This window comes from Pleurodeles waltl, chromosome 6, assembly GCF_031143425.1.
Source record: "Pleurodeles waltl isolate 20211129_DDA chromosome 6, aPleWal1.hap1.20221129, whole genome shotgun sequence".
Classification (NCBI taxonomy): Eukaryota; Metazoa; Chordata; class Amphibia; order Caudata; family Salamandridae; genus Pleurodeles; species Pleurodeles waltl.
Genome location: NC_090445.1, coordinates 295,225,986 through 295,239,606, shown reverse-complemented (window position 1 = coordinate 295,239,606; position 13,621 = coordinate 295,225,986).

Genomic DNA, 13,621 nt, shown 5'->3' with positions numbered 1-13,621 from the left:
TCCGGCCAATAAATATTGGCTCGGAACTGCGGACAAGGAACTCACTTGTACTTTGATTCTCCAGTCCGGTGGTACCCACCCCTGCTCCATGTTCCCTGGTATGAATGTGGTACAGGGGGAGGTCTTTTTATGGAGCATCAATGCGTAACAGAGATGGAAATAGGACTATAGTGAGGCTCAAAGATGACGGCGGCCATCTTCGAGTGCCGAATACGAGTTTATTTAAAAGGATGATAGTAAAAAGAGGTGGCCTTCACAAAATGTTGTAAAAAAATGTATAGTTTGTGTATAGGGATTGACTTCTCAAGCCCCTATAGGAAACTTCAAAGAATTAAGAAAAATATTTTTACACAGTGGCATATGAGGGGGGTAAGAGGTCTTAAAACAAATATTATGATCTCTGAAAAAATTTTTCCTAAAAAGAGCACCGGAATCAATGTCATGTTAATTGCGGCCAAGGTACATCATCATTAATGCCCCAATATGGGTCCTGAGTCTGTGTACTCAATGTTGTTCTTTGGTAAACAGCTTACTGGCACATTTCCTGTTTTCCATTATACTCTCCAAAATGACCCATTACTTGTCAGCAGGTGTAAGATTTTGCTCTATGTAATGTATGGTTAGTTTTGTAGCAGCTCATTGACATCTTATAGTGCTTCGCTGTTCATTTATCTGTAATTTTGCTATCCTATTGGTCATTCCTATGTAGCGGAGGCAACAAGGGCATACAACCATGTAGATAGAGTTCTTAGTATGACAGTTCGTATGTTTGGTTAACTGCCCTTTTTTAGCTTCACCCAAATCTAATTCAGTGGGGTTCACAGATAGGGGACAGACATTGCAACCTCCACATGCATGGTGTCCGCTAACGCCCAACCAGTTTTTGGGGTACTGTCATGCCAGGGGTCTTTATCTTTGGTCTGGTATGTACAATTAAATCTCTGATATTCTGTGTTCTTTTGAACACAAATAATGGGTTGTCCAGAGGTTCTTCTGAACTAGTATGTATTCACCATTACTTGTTGAAGATCTTCTTAGCCTGATTGCTCTAGGGAGTGAAAGTAGTAACACAGGTTAGTCTAGTCTGGGGATTTTTAGGGGAGTCAGTTAATAAAACCTCCCTAGGTATATTACGGGCTCTCTTTTTTGCCTGTGAAATAACCTTCATGGGATAATGTCGATCCCTCAACTTCCGACCTAGAGTGTCGGAATGTGTATGGAAGTCAGAAATATCGCTACAACTGGACCTTAGTCTAAAAAATTGATCAAGTGGCAAATTAGTCCTCAAAGACTTTGGATGGTGACTGTTATATAATAAAATACTGTCCTTGTCAGTCTGTTTGATAAGGTGGAGGAATGTAAAATAAACATTTTTAATATGATGCACAAGTCTAAAAAAGCAACTTCCTCATTAGAAATGGTAGCACTGAAAGGTAAGTGTTGGTCTAGAATATTGACCAAACTAATAAATCTAGTGGCTTCATCTTTCTCTCCCTTCCACACAATCAAAATGCCATTGATGTATGGTCGTCATAATCAAATGTTGACAAAGAAAGGATGTGTAGGTTCCAAAATATGGCGTCTCTCAAAGGTGTACATATACAGGCAGGCTAGACTCGGAGCAAAGGTACCGCCCATAGATGTCCCTTGTATCTTATGGTATAAACGTTCTTCAAATTGGAAGAAATTCTCTTTTAAAGCTAGGCTAGCGCATTCTAGGATGAAGCTAATCGGGGGTCTTATGGGTCCAGGTAGTGGAATTGAGGATCTCCTCAACTGCTTCCAGTGTGGCATCTTGTGGTATGCTGGTATAAAATGCCTCCACGTTTTGGCATATCAGCATTTCAGTGGTACCACTAGCATTGATATGGTCCAATAGCACCAACGTGTCTTTTTATATTTTAGACAAGTAGATGTATGTTGGCTGAAGAAAATAATCACAGAACTTGGACAGGGGTTCCAATAGTGAACCAATACCTGACACTATTGGGTGACCAGGGGGAGGGATCCCCTTATGTATTTTAGGAAGACAGTAGAAATATGGGACCTGAGGTTCTTTGGTATAAGGAAACTTTGCTTCTTGAAGTGTAATCCATCCAGCTGAAGAACCAGAACCTTATGGGCCTGGCGGCGCAGGGTACGCCTGAAATCTCCTTGGATTCACCTGCCTCAACTAACAGAGACACGGGACACTCTGTCAGGCGTAAAAGATCAGATTTATTAGCTGCAGCTAGTACAGTTGTCCAAGAAGTACACAAGGTATGTTCTCAGGAGACTGCCACTTTACTTTGTGGCGCACAATCTTATATACCGTATAAAAACCATTTATTAACTACATACACTCCCAGAACACATAGAAAGGAGCCAGTAAGAATAACGTAAAGATAGAACAGAGTCAATAGAAATGTCGGAAAACAAGACAGAACAAAGTATCAAGTGACTTAAGGTTGCCTCCCCTCCAGCTGTGTTTGTTACCCCTCCCTTGAACTAATTCATTAACCGATCCACAACGAAGTTGCATGTGGTGCGATAAGTTTGTGTGCGTTTGGAGGACAGTTGTGAAATGAGAGAATACTAGCAAAGGACAGCGAAGGCCAGACGATAAGATAAGATCGGCGGAGAATAGTGTGAGCCTACAGATAGTTGAAACAAGGATTAGAAAACCAGACAGGGATTAGTGTACTCGGTCAGACCTTAATACCAGTCTTGTAAAGATAGAGGCAGAAGGCTGTTTTGAACACCATGTTGCAGAATAAGCAGAAAAGGCAGAATGGACTTCGTTCGCTGTGCTGCCTGAGTGAAGGCAACATAAAATGGCGGCGGGCCACAAAATGGCGGGTCGATACGATCGTATTAAAAATCGAATTTCCTCAGACCCTCCTTTTGCCAGAACTCAGGCAAGATACACAAACTCATGTTAATCTGAGTCGATGTCTATGGCCATGAGGTCATCAAGCTGTTGCTGTACCATCATTTTGATATTCTCTGCTCTTTGTGACTTGGGTTCGGGAATACATGCAGTAGCACATAGGTTGCAGATGGCAGGACCGCAGTGCATACAAAGACAACAAGAGAATATAAAAGCTAAAATTACTCCAAAGAATGTCAATACCTTCCAACCCCATTTGGACAGTAATCCCCAAAACCACTCTGAAAAGGACCAATCTCCTTCGTCCTGATGAATCGACTCGGAGATTATGTGTAACTTAGAGATAACTTGGTATACTGTCGGAGCGTCATTAGGTATGAAAATACAGCAACTTGATCCGATCAATTTGCATACTCCACCACGGTCCGCAAGAACAAAGTCTAAGGCAACACGGTTCTGCAAGGTCATAAAACGATCAGCCTGTAGTTCAGCTGTAATGTTACTTAAAGCTCCTACAGTGATGTCTATGGTGGTTTCTACGACACGAACCAATTGCCTTATATTTCTGCTGTTGGCCATTGGACCCCAGAAGGGAAGAAATCCTTTGAGGAAATCTCCTCCCTCTTGTCCTGCTGTGTCTTTCGAATCCACAATCCCTCTGCCATATCTATTTTTATGATGGTTCGCAGGAGCAGTGTATGTAGGGGGAAGAAGAAAGGCTATATAACAAGTACCAGAGAAATCAGCTGGCAACCATGTATAAGCCCTATCGTGGCAAACGAAGTATGTACCTTGAGATGGTACTAACGGCAGTGGATTCAGGGCTGAATAAACATATGTATGGGAACATAAACTTTCTCTTTGTCCGGTGTTTGGAGTTCTATCATTTATTTGCAGACAGAAATTTCCTTGTTGGGGTATGACCCGTATCGGAGGAGATTTTCCTTGCTCAATCTTATCATTGAGGCTGGAAATGTAATTAGTTATGTTCCAATTGGTATATGCTTTTCTTTCATCTATGGAAGCTTCACTTTTTTCCATGATTTTAGCCATAGCTACCATTCCCTTTATCAATAAACTATGACTGAAATCTGAACCAACACTATGTGAACTGACAGGTTGTTTAATTTTACTTTGATATGCATTATTGAAAATGACAAAATAAGCCCAAGCGGAACCTTCATAGGAGAATGGAAGAACTAAATATGGCATTCCTTTTTCTACTGTATGTGGTATGAGTCCACACACCCAACAGTCAGTTGTATTGATCACTAACTGATGTTGATGTAACAACTGGACGAAGGAATTGTTAAAGTATTCAGTTCTTCTGATGAGTTCATGCTGGGGAAGAGTGTGAAATAGGTGCGGAGAGATAGTAGAAGAAGATGTAGAGGTAGGAGAAGAGACAACTTTTTGCTGCAGAGTAATAATGATCCAGTTTACAGATGCCAAAAGAATACACGACAATATAATGACGCATAGAGCAATACTACAACGACTACATATTTCTTTACAATTATTCTTTACATTTTTACTTTCTCTTTTATCTAATGTAGCCTCCATCTTTCTAAGTGGATGCTCACGGCAATCTTCCTCAATCACTGTAGTCACGATTATCTACCGTCCTATGACACTGTGAGGTCCTGCAGGCCTATTGCCACTTACTCAGGTCGTAACTAAGACTCCTACCGTGACCCTGCAACCGGGATAGAGTACTACATAGAAGAGAAATTTACAAGTTCTTTGGTCTTGGTCTCAAATTATAGCGTTCCTGTCCAGAGGCAGTCTGGTTTTGAAACAATGTTCCTGGATTTGTCGTGTTCAAGCGACGATGCGATGGTATTGCTTCTTGAAGGATGTCGTCGTCCTCTTTCTCAGAAAGTGTTCCAATTAGACGTGCATCACTGAATGGTACAAATTGCGGAACTTTCTCACTTTCAGAGTCACTGATGCCTCTACGGACCCACTGATCGAAAGGCAAGGGCAAAGGCACTTTCTTGCAGTGCACGGCATGCACCCAGTTTTTCTTTCCTTCGACTTTAACTGCTGTTCTTGTGGTCAAAAGAACCAGGCGTGGCTCTCTCCATCTGGGCTCCAAATTTCTCTGTCGTTGGAAATCTTTCGTGCAGACCCAGTCACCTGGTCGGATGGAATGACCTGGGTCTGTGGAAGCCTCTGGTAGAGCACTCTGAACCTGTTGATGAAGAACACGCAATTTAGTTGTAAGGTCATGCAAGTAGTCAATCAACATCGGGTATGGCAAGTCTGAGTATTTCTTAGGGCGAGGAACTCCCCATACATTAGCTGGGCGACCAAATATCACTTCGTAAGGGCTAAGCCCCAAACGAGAGTGTACTGCTGTTCTGGTGGACAGAAGAGCCAATGGTAAAGCATCAGGCCAATTAAGTCCTGTGCTAGCTTGCACCTTAGCAATTTTAAGCTTCAAGGTTCCATTGTAGCATTCTACTAAACCAGCCGACTGTGGGTGATTCGCCGCGTGGAACTTCTGTTTTATGCCAAGACCTGCACAAACTTTTTGCATCACTTGACCCACAAATTCGCTCCCATTGTCACTCCAGACAATGCGCGGCAAACCAAACCTAGGGAAGAATTCTTTCAAAAGTATTTTGGCAGTTGATAAAGCAGTATTGTCCTTCAAAGGGTAGGCTTCTACCCATCTAGAAAAAGCACATACTACCACCAGAACATATTTGAGGTTGTTGCATCGTTCCATGTGAATATAATCGATCTGCAACACCTCAAATGGATATGTTGGAGGAGCAAAATGACCTGCTGGAGTTGGGGTTCCCTTTCCCGGATTGTACATCAAGCAAACAATACAATGTTTTACTACATTGTTTGCACACTTTGGGATCCCCTCATTTTGCCACACTGGAGCCAGAAGTCTACATATTCCTTTTGCACTTAGGTGAGCTGGACCATGTGCCATAGTAACTACAGGTAGTACATAAGCATCTGGTAACAGCCAACGTTGATGTTCTGATAATTCAACCCAACATCCCATCTCATCTAACATTCCTGTACTTTCCTTCCACTTTCTCAACTCATTCTCCGTAGCCTCTCCTTGAATTGATTTCACACTTTCTACTGTATCTTCACACATTCCCTTTTCTCTTACGCAGTTTGCGGGACCTGCAACATACATTCGACTTGTGTTGTCTCTGGCTGTCTTTTTCGCTACCTCATCTGCAAATGCATTTCCTCGACCAACATCGTCCACAATCTTTTTGTGTGCACTACACTTCACGATCGCTATCTGAGTAGGCATTGTAAGTGACTCAAGAAGTTCAGTCACTAATGGACCATGTTGTTTCTTAGTACCATGGGAAGTAAAGAATCCTCTTTCCTTCCATAAGCGCCCAAAGTTAAACGCTACACCAAAAGCGTATTGGCTATCAGTGTACACGTTTACTCTTTTTCCTTTGGATAACACACACGCTCTAGTTAAGGCTATCAATTCAGCTGCCTGAGCTGAATTATGTCTAATGCGTGCTGTCTCCACAATCGTATGCAAAGTAGTAATAGCGTAGGCTGAAACTGTATCTCCATTAGGGAGCTTGAAACAAGAACCATCTACCCATAGTGTTCCATCTGGATTCACTAATGGCGTGTCTTTTAGGTCAATTCTACCCTTAGTCTCTTCTTCAGTACGGAGAAAACAATCATGCTGTTCAGAGACATCTCTCTCTTCTGGAAGAGGCAACAAGGTAGCTGGATTCAGGGTATTACATCGTTTGATGTGTATGTGACTAGCCAAAAGCGTCAGCTCATATCCGGACAACCGAGCACTCGTAAGATGCTGCGTTTTTGTCCTATTTAGTAGAATATCCACTGCATGTGGCACCATAACAATGAGAGTATTATCTAGCACTACTCCAGCAGACTGTCGAATAGAAATTGCTGCTGCCGCTGTCGCCTTAAGACAACTAGGCAATGCTTTAGCTACTGGATCTAACGTAGCTGAGAAATATGCGCATGGTCGCTGTTGATCTCCAAAACGCTGCGTTAAGACTGACAATGCACAACCCTCTCTTTCGTGGACATAGAGCGTAAAGGGCTTACTGTAATCAGGAGTACCCAATACAGGAGCAGAACACAAAGCAATACGCAAATCAGTAAAACTCTTCTGACATTCGTCAGTCCACGGAAGAGGCTGAGGCGTATCTTTTAAAGTTAGCGCCAACAGCGGTTTAGCCAATAAAGAGAAACTCGGAATCCACTGTCTACAATAAGAAGTAATGCCCAAAAAAGCACGTACCTCTCTTTGTGTGGATGGCACTGACATTTGTGCAATTGCCTGAATTCGTTCGGGGGTCAATCGTCGTCCCTCCTTTGACAAGAGATGACCCAAATAAGTCACCTCGCGACAGACATATTGTAATTTAGAAGGAGAAACCTTGTGATTCAGATCAAACAAATGACGCAACAGTGCAACGGTCACGTTTTTGCAAATCTCCTCTGAATCAGCGGCAACTAATAAGTCATCCATGTACTGAATGAGAGCGGCACCGGACGGTAAGGAAAAGGCATCAAGATGACATTTTAGAGCTTGACTGTAAACAGAGGGACTTTCACAATAACCTTGAGGTGCGCGTTTAAACCGGAAGCTTCGGCCTCCGAGGGAAAAAACAAAAATATCTCTACTCTCTTCGGCGATGGGAATACTAAAGAAAGCATTCTTTAAATCGATAACTGAAAACCAAGTCGCTGTAGAAGGTATCATCGTCAACAGAGCAGTGATATCTGGGACTACAGGAAACTGTGGTACGACAATCTTGTTTACCTCCCGAAGATCAATTACAAAACGATAAACAGGAGGCTGAGAAGGATCAGTGCGTTTAAGAACCGGAAGAACAGGACTGTTACATGTATTTCCTCTCGTTTCCTCAACCACACCCTTCTGAATCAAATCATGGACAATTTCCAGAAGTGCTTTCTCACCTTCAGTAGAGATTCTGTATTGCGGAATACGTGGCATTTCAGCATTGGGCTTAAGAGTAACAACATAAGGTGGGATCTCAAGACAACCAACGTCATTCGGACCCGTAGCCCAAAGCGTTTCGGGAAGAGAAAGCAATTCAGGTGGGAATTGATCTTTTGATAAGTACATTGGACTAGTCATTTTCTGTCCTAGAGTGAGGTATACACCAGAAGGTGAACAATATATCGTAGCATGCATTCTTTTTAATAGATCTAAACCCAACAGATTTTCACCACAACCATTCGTCAGAAGAAGCGGAGCTTCTAAATCATAAGGGCCTATTGAAACAGGCAAAGGGCAAGAAACTGGATTGCGAACAGGGGCGCCAGAAAATCCTAAAGATACATTCGTTAAGCCAGACAAAGGTGCGCCAGGGAGTTTAGAATGAATGATAGAGCTTCTCATGGCACCAGTATCTAAAAGAAATGGCTCTGAAACACCCATTGTAATGACATTAACATAAGGTCCATTCTGATCCACTGGAATTGACGTAACCCCCTTACTTTGTCCATGGCTGTCCTATTCAAAATGAAGACTTTCATTCCCTCCTTCAATATACTGATCCTCACTGTAATACTGTGTAGACCTAACATTTTGCTGGTCAAAGTAATTTCCGGAATTTGGAGGAACAAAAGAACGCTGCCCTTGGGTTAACACACCTCGACCTCTACCTCTATTTGCTGACTGAAGACCACCACGACCTCGTGAAGCAGATGTTGCTCCATTACGCTGCAACAATGCCGGACAACTGTTCTTAAAATGACCTTCCTCCCTACAATAAGCACATTGATTGGGACCTAGCAAAGGTCTTGGAATGAATGGTTCAGGCTTTTGATACAACCTCTGAAACTGCGGAGGCTGTTGAAACTGAGGCTGAACATAACGAGGAGGATAAGCCTGTTGCAAGAGAACTTTAGTTTTTAATTCTTTCGTCTTTTTCTCTTGTTTTTCCCTTTCTTCTTTGTCTCTATTTTCATAATATTGTGCAGTAGCCAATATCTGGGCGGAAGAAGAAACTGCCCATGAACTCTCGGAGTCTTTTAGCTTGTGTGATAGTTCAGGAAGCAAGTTATATACGAACTTATCCACAAATAATCGCTGTCCCCCTTCTGTAGCCATATCTTGACCACTGTGATCAATGAATGTCTCCTCGAATCGGGTAAAGAAATCGGAAACACTTTCATCTTTCTTTTGTTTACATGCTGCTAGCTTATCCCAATTAACTCTCAAAGCAGGCATCATTGTTTTCATTAATGTAATAATCCTACCAGGGAGTTCTGAGATCAAAGCGTCGGGCTTTGCACCACCTACTTGACCTCTATCTGCGGCAATAATAGCGTTCCAATCGCCGCCTAATTCTTGAGCGTGATCCTCTCTACGAATTTTAGCCCATATTGTCTGTGGAACTACATTTCCCATCAACATGTCAATATCTGCTAGATTCATAATACATGCATCAACTGTTTGCGACAACTCTTTATAGTAACCAGCAGGATTTTTGCGTGGATCTGGTAGTGACTGTTTAAGTGCTAAAACTTCAGACCTTTTCCAGGGGACATGTATCCATATGCGCTGAAAATGCGCAGGAATAGCTGGATTAGCACCTGCTGCTGCAACTTCTTCCTTCCATATTGGAGAAACCTCTCTCATGGGATAGTTTTTCAGTGCTGTCCTAACTGAAGGATCAGAATCAGGAAAAGTCTGTGAGAACAATAGGGATCTGAAAGAAATAAGTGTTCTGACAGCGTTTTCAACCTTAGGACCCACAATAAGTCCTTTGTCAAAGTCAGCCTGAACATCTAACAGATCCTGTGGGACCGAACCCAAATTCATATCCTCCCATTCTTTAGCGAGAGTATCGCTCATAACTTTAAAAACATATCTCTGCGTAGGTGCATTCCATTGCAGAAAGGTGGACATAATATCAGACGTACTATATTGGGGACCCTTCTTGATCCATCTACAAGCAAGTGAGTCCAATTTTTCTTGCTCTTCGGAGTCTGGGAATTGACTACGAGACTGTCTTCGAGAAAAAGCTGGAGACACATTTAAAGCTTCAAAGAAAGGTGATAAGAGACCAGAGACAGTATCTGCAAATCGCTTACGCATAGATGGAGAATTTGACATAAGGATAGGGGACAAGGTATTAGGTGAATTAACTAAAGGAGCATTAGGAATTGCCAAAGGAGCAGAAGGCAAAGGAGTTAAAGGCAAAGCTGGCATAGGCAATACTTGAGGAGGCAAATGTGGAAAAGCTGGAGCAGGCGGAAGCACAACTGGCGGCTGAACAGGCTGTAACATCGGGGGTGCATTAGCACCTTGTACATAGGGTGGAGGCAATTTCAATAAGTGGGACATTAAGGAATCTTCCTCAAAATCTTTTCTCTTATCAAGGGAAGAGATAGGCAACGTCGGATAGCATTTATCTATTGCCATTCGATGCTGTCTGTCTGAAATTTCCATTGCATTATCTATTTCATCATCTTTGAATTGCTGAGCAGCCTGTATAATCGTCATTCCCTGTGTTTTCCTATCTCGTTTCGCTTGTTTAATTTCTCTCTGTTTAGCTTCCTTACGCCAAAGGCGAAAAGAGTCAAACATTGCCGGCCGGGCTTTTCTTTTAAATAACGTTGCTTCTAAATTATCTAGCACATCAGTTTCGAAACTACCATTTTCTGGCCATTTTAAAACACCATCTTTCTTTGTATATCGGGTCCATGTCTTATTAAAGGCAATAGGACCAACACCATGTTTAGAATAGAGCTCATATGTGGGAGTTCCAACCGAAGGAATCGGACAGGAGTCCTCAAGCTGGGAGTCCCTATTACAACCAAAGCAACAAAGTTTTCCAAACTTAGTCAGACCAGACATCTCACGATTTTTACTGGCTGTTCACAAACATCAAGGGGGTAAAACTTTCAGTTTACACAGCACAAATGCACTTACCCCTCGGCTTTGGCCACTGCAATGGCCAAATCTAAGGACCTAAGGACAAAACAAAGACCAAAATTTGTGGGCGCGACCCACCAAATACTTAACTAAGGATGTCTTCTTACACCAACAGAGGCCCGTCTATCGTCTCGCTTTACCATACATCATCAAAGAAAGGGCCAAGGCAGGGCGGCAGTCAGGGCAGCAGTCGTCAGTAGCCGTCAGGAAGGAGTAACCGCGCTGAAAAAGACCTTCGGACCACTTCGACATACAGGGGTCGCTTGACGTGGCTCGCGATTCCTCCAGAATTTTCTTGCGGGGTTCCTCACGACCTTCAGGCAGAACCGGTACCGCTGAAGCCGCCCCACGTTGGGCGCCAGTTGAAGAACCAGAACCTTATGGGCCTGGCGGCGCAGGGTACGCCTGAAATCTCCTTGGATTCACCTGCCTCAACTAACAGAGACACGGGACACTCTGTCAGGCGTAAAAGATCAGATTTATTAGCTGCAGCTAGTACAGTTGTCCAAGAAGTACACAAGGTATGTTCTCAGGAGACTGCCACTTTACTTTGTGGCGCACAATCTTATATACCGTATAAAAACCATTTATTAACTACATACACTCCCAGAACACATAGAAAGGAGCCAGTAAGAATAACGTAAAGATAGAACAGAGTCAATAGAAATGTCGGAAAACAAGACAGAACAAAGTATCAAGTGACTTAAGGTTGCCTCCCTTCCAGCTGTGTTTGTCACCCCTCCCTTGAACTAATTCATTAACCGATCCACAACGAAGTTGCATGTGGTGCGATAAGTTTGTGTGCGTTTGGAGGACAGTTGTGAAATGAGAGAATACTAGCAAAGGACAGCGAAGGCCAGACGATAAGATAAGATCGGCGGAGAATAGTGTGAGCCTACAGATAGTTGAAACAAGGATTAGAAAACCAGACAGGGATTAGTGTACTCGGTCAGACCTTAATACCAGTCTTGTAAAGATAGAGGCAGAAGGCTGTTTTGAACACCATGTTGCAGAATAAGCAGAAAAGGCAGAATGGACTTCGTTCGCTGTGCTGCCTGAGTGAAGGCAACATAAAATGGCGGCGGGCCACAAAATGGCGGGTCGATACGATCGTATTAAAAATCGAATTTCCTCACAGCTGTTTGAGATTCTTCTATCATACTTCTGATGGTGCTTTGTAACCATTGTGTGGGGCTAGACGTTATGTGTTCATAGTATGTGTCAATAAGCAGTCTCATACATTCTTGTCTTTAAAAGGTGATGTCTAAGATCACAATGTCTCTTCCTTTACCCAAAGGTTTGATGGTATTGTCTGGATCCTGAGATAGGGACCGGATAGCTTGTCTCTCATCACTGGATACATTTTGAAAAGTCTGGGTAGGTTGGAATTGTCCAATCTTGTGGCGTATTGCTTTTCCAAAAGTTAAGACTTCAATAGGTACCATGGTTGGAGGAGGCATAAAGTGGATGGATTCATCCGGTTAGTGTCACCCATCGGTGTCGTCAAGGGGGGGGTCTTTAAAGAAGAAATGCAAACAAACCTTCCTTAATAGAGCAGTTATCTCGCAAATAAGTCTAAACAAAGCTTTCTTTTGGTGTGGAAACAAAGCCTAAACCTTTATTTAGAACTGTTAGTTCAGTGGGGGTTAACATTTTAACGGACAAATTAAGGACTAGGGGGGTCATTCCAACCTCGGCGGTAAAAGGCGCTTACCGCCAGACAGAAGACCGCCATAACACCGCCGCGGCCGCGGTAAACCGCCACGGTCATTCTGACCCGCAACTGGCAAACCGCCAAAAACCCGACATCCACAAAAGTCCGCCACACCAAAGGTCAGCGAAAAACTGGCGATGACCAAACCTCCACCGTCCCGCCAACAGAAATGCGCCCATGCCATTCCGACCCACGAATCCATGCGGCGGTCTTTCAACCGCGGTATTCCATTGGCGGTACACATCGCCGCGGTCAAAATACACACACCCTTACAAAACACAACCACATTGGACAATTTGAAATACACACACCTGATACACATACACACAACACTCCCACACACCCAATACTATATAAAACACACACCCACATCACCTACAAACCCTTACGACCACAATAGCGCCTGAAGGACAGAGAGAGACAGCACTGCTTAGAGTAGACCATCACACAGAGGCAAATCAAAACATCACCCACACAATTACCACGCACAAAACACCATACACTACCACACACACCACACTCTACAACACATACAACATCCCTCACCTCATCCACACCACCCCATGGCACCCTAAAGACACCCCAGGTTCTCTGACGCAGAACTCAGGGTCATGGTGGAGGAAATAGTTTGTGTAGAGCCCCAGCTCTTCGGGGCACAGGTGCAGCACACCACAATTGCTAGGAAGATGGAGCTATGGCAAAGGATAGTCAACAGGGTCAACGCTGTGGGACAGCATCCACGCAATCGGGATGACATAAGGAAGCGCTGGAACGACCTACGGGGGAAGGTGCGTTCCATGGTATCAAGGCACAACATAGCGGTGCAGAAGACTGGCGGCGGACCCCCACCTACTCCCCCAGAATTTACAGCATGGGAGGAGGAAGTCTTGCACATCCTGCATCCTGAGGGCCTCGCAGGAGTATCTGGAGGAATGGACTCTGGTAAGTCTAATCTTAACTACTTCTTCCCACCCCTCCCCACTTGCATCCCAAATCATACCCACACCCTCACCCCCACCCCCATCACACCAACTCCATGCAAATGGCTCACCATCACAACCCACCCATCCCAACACCAAGCCCTGCA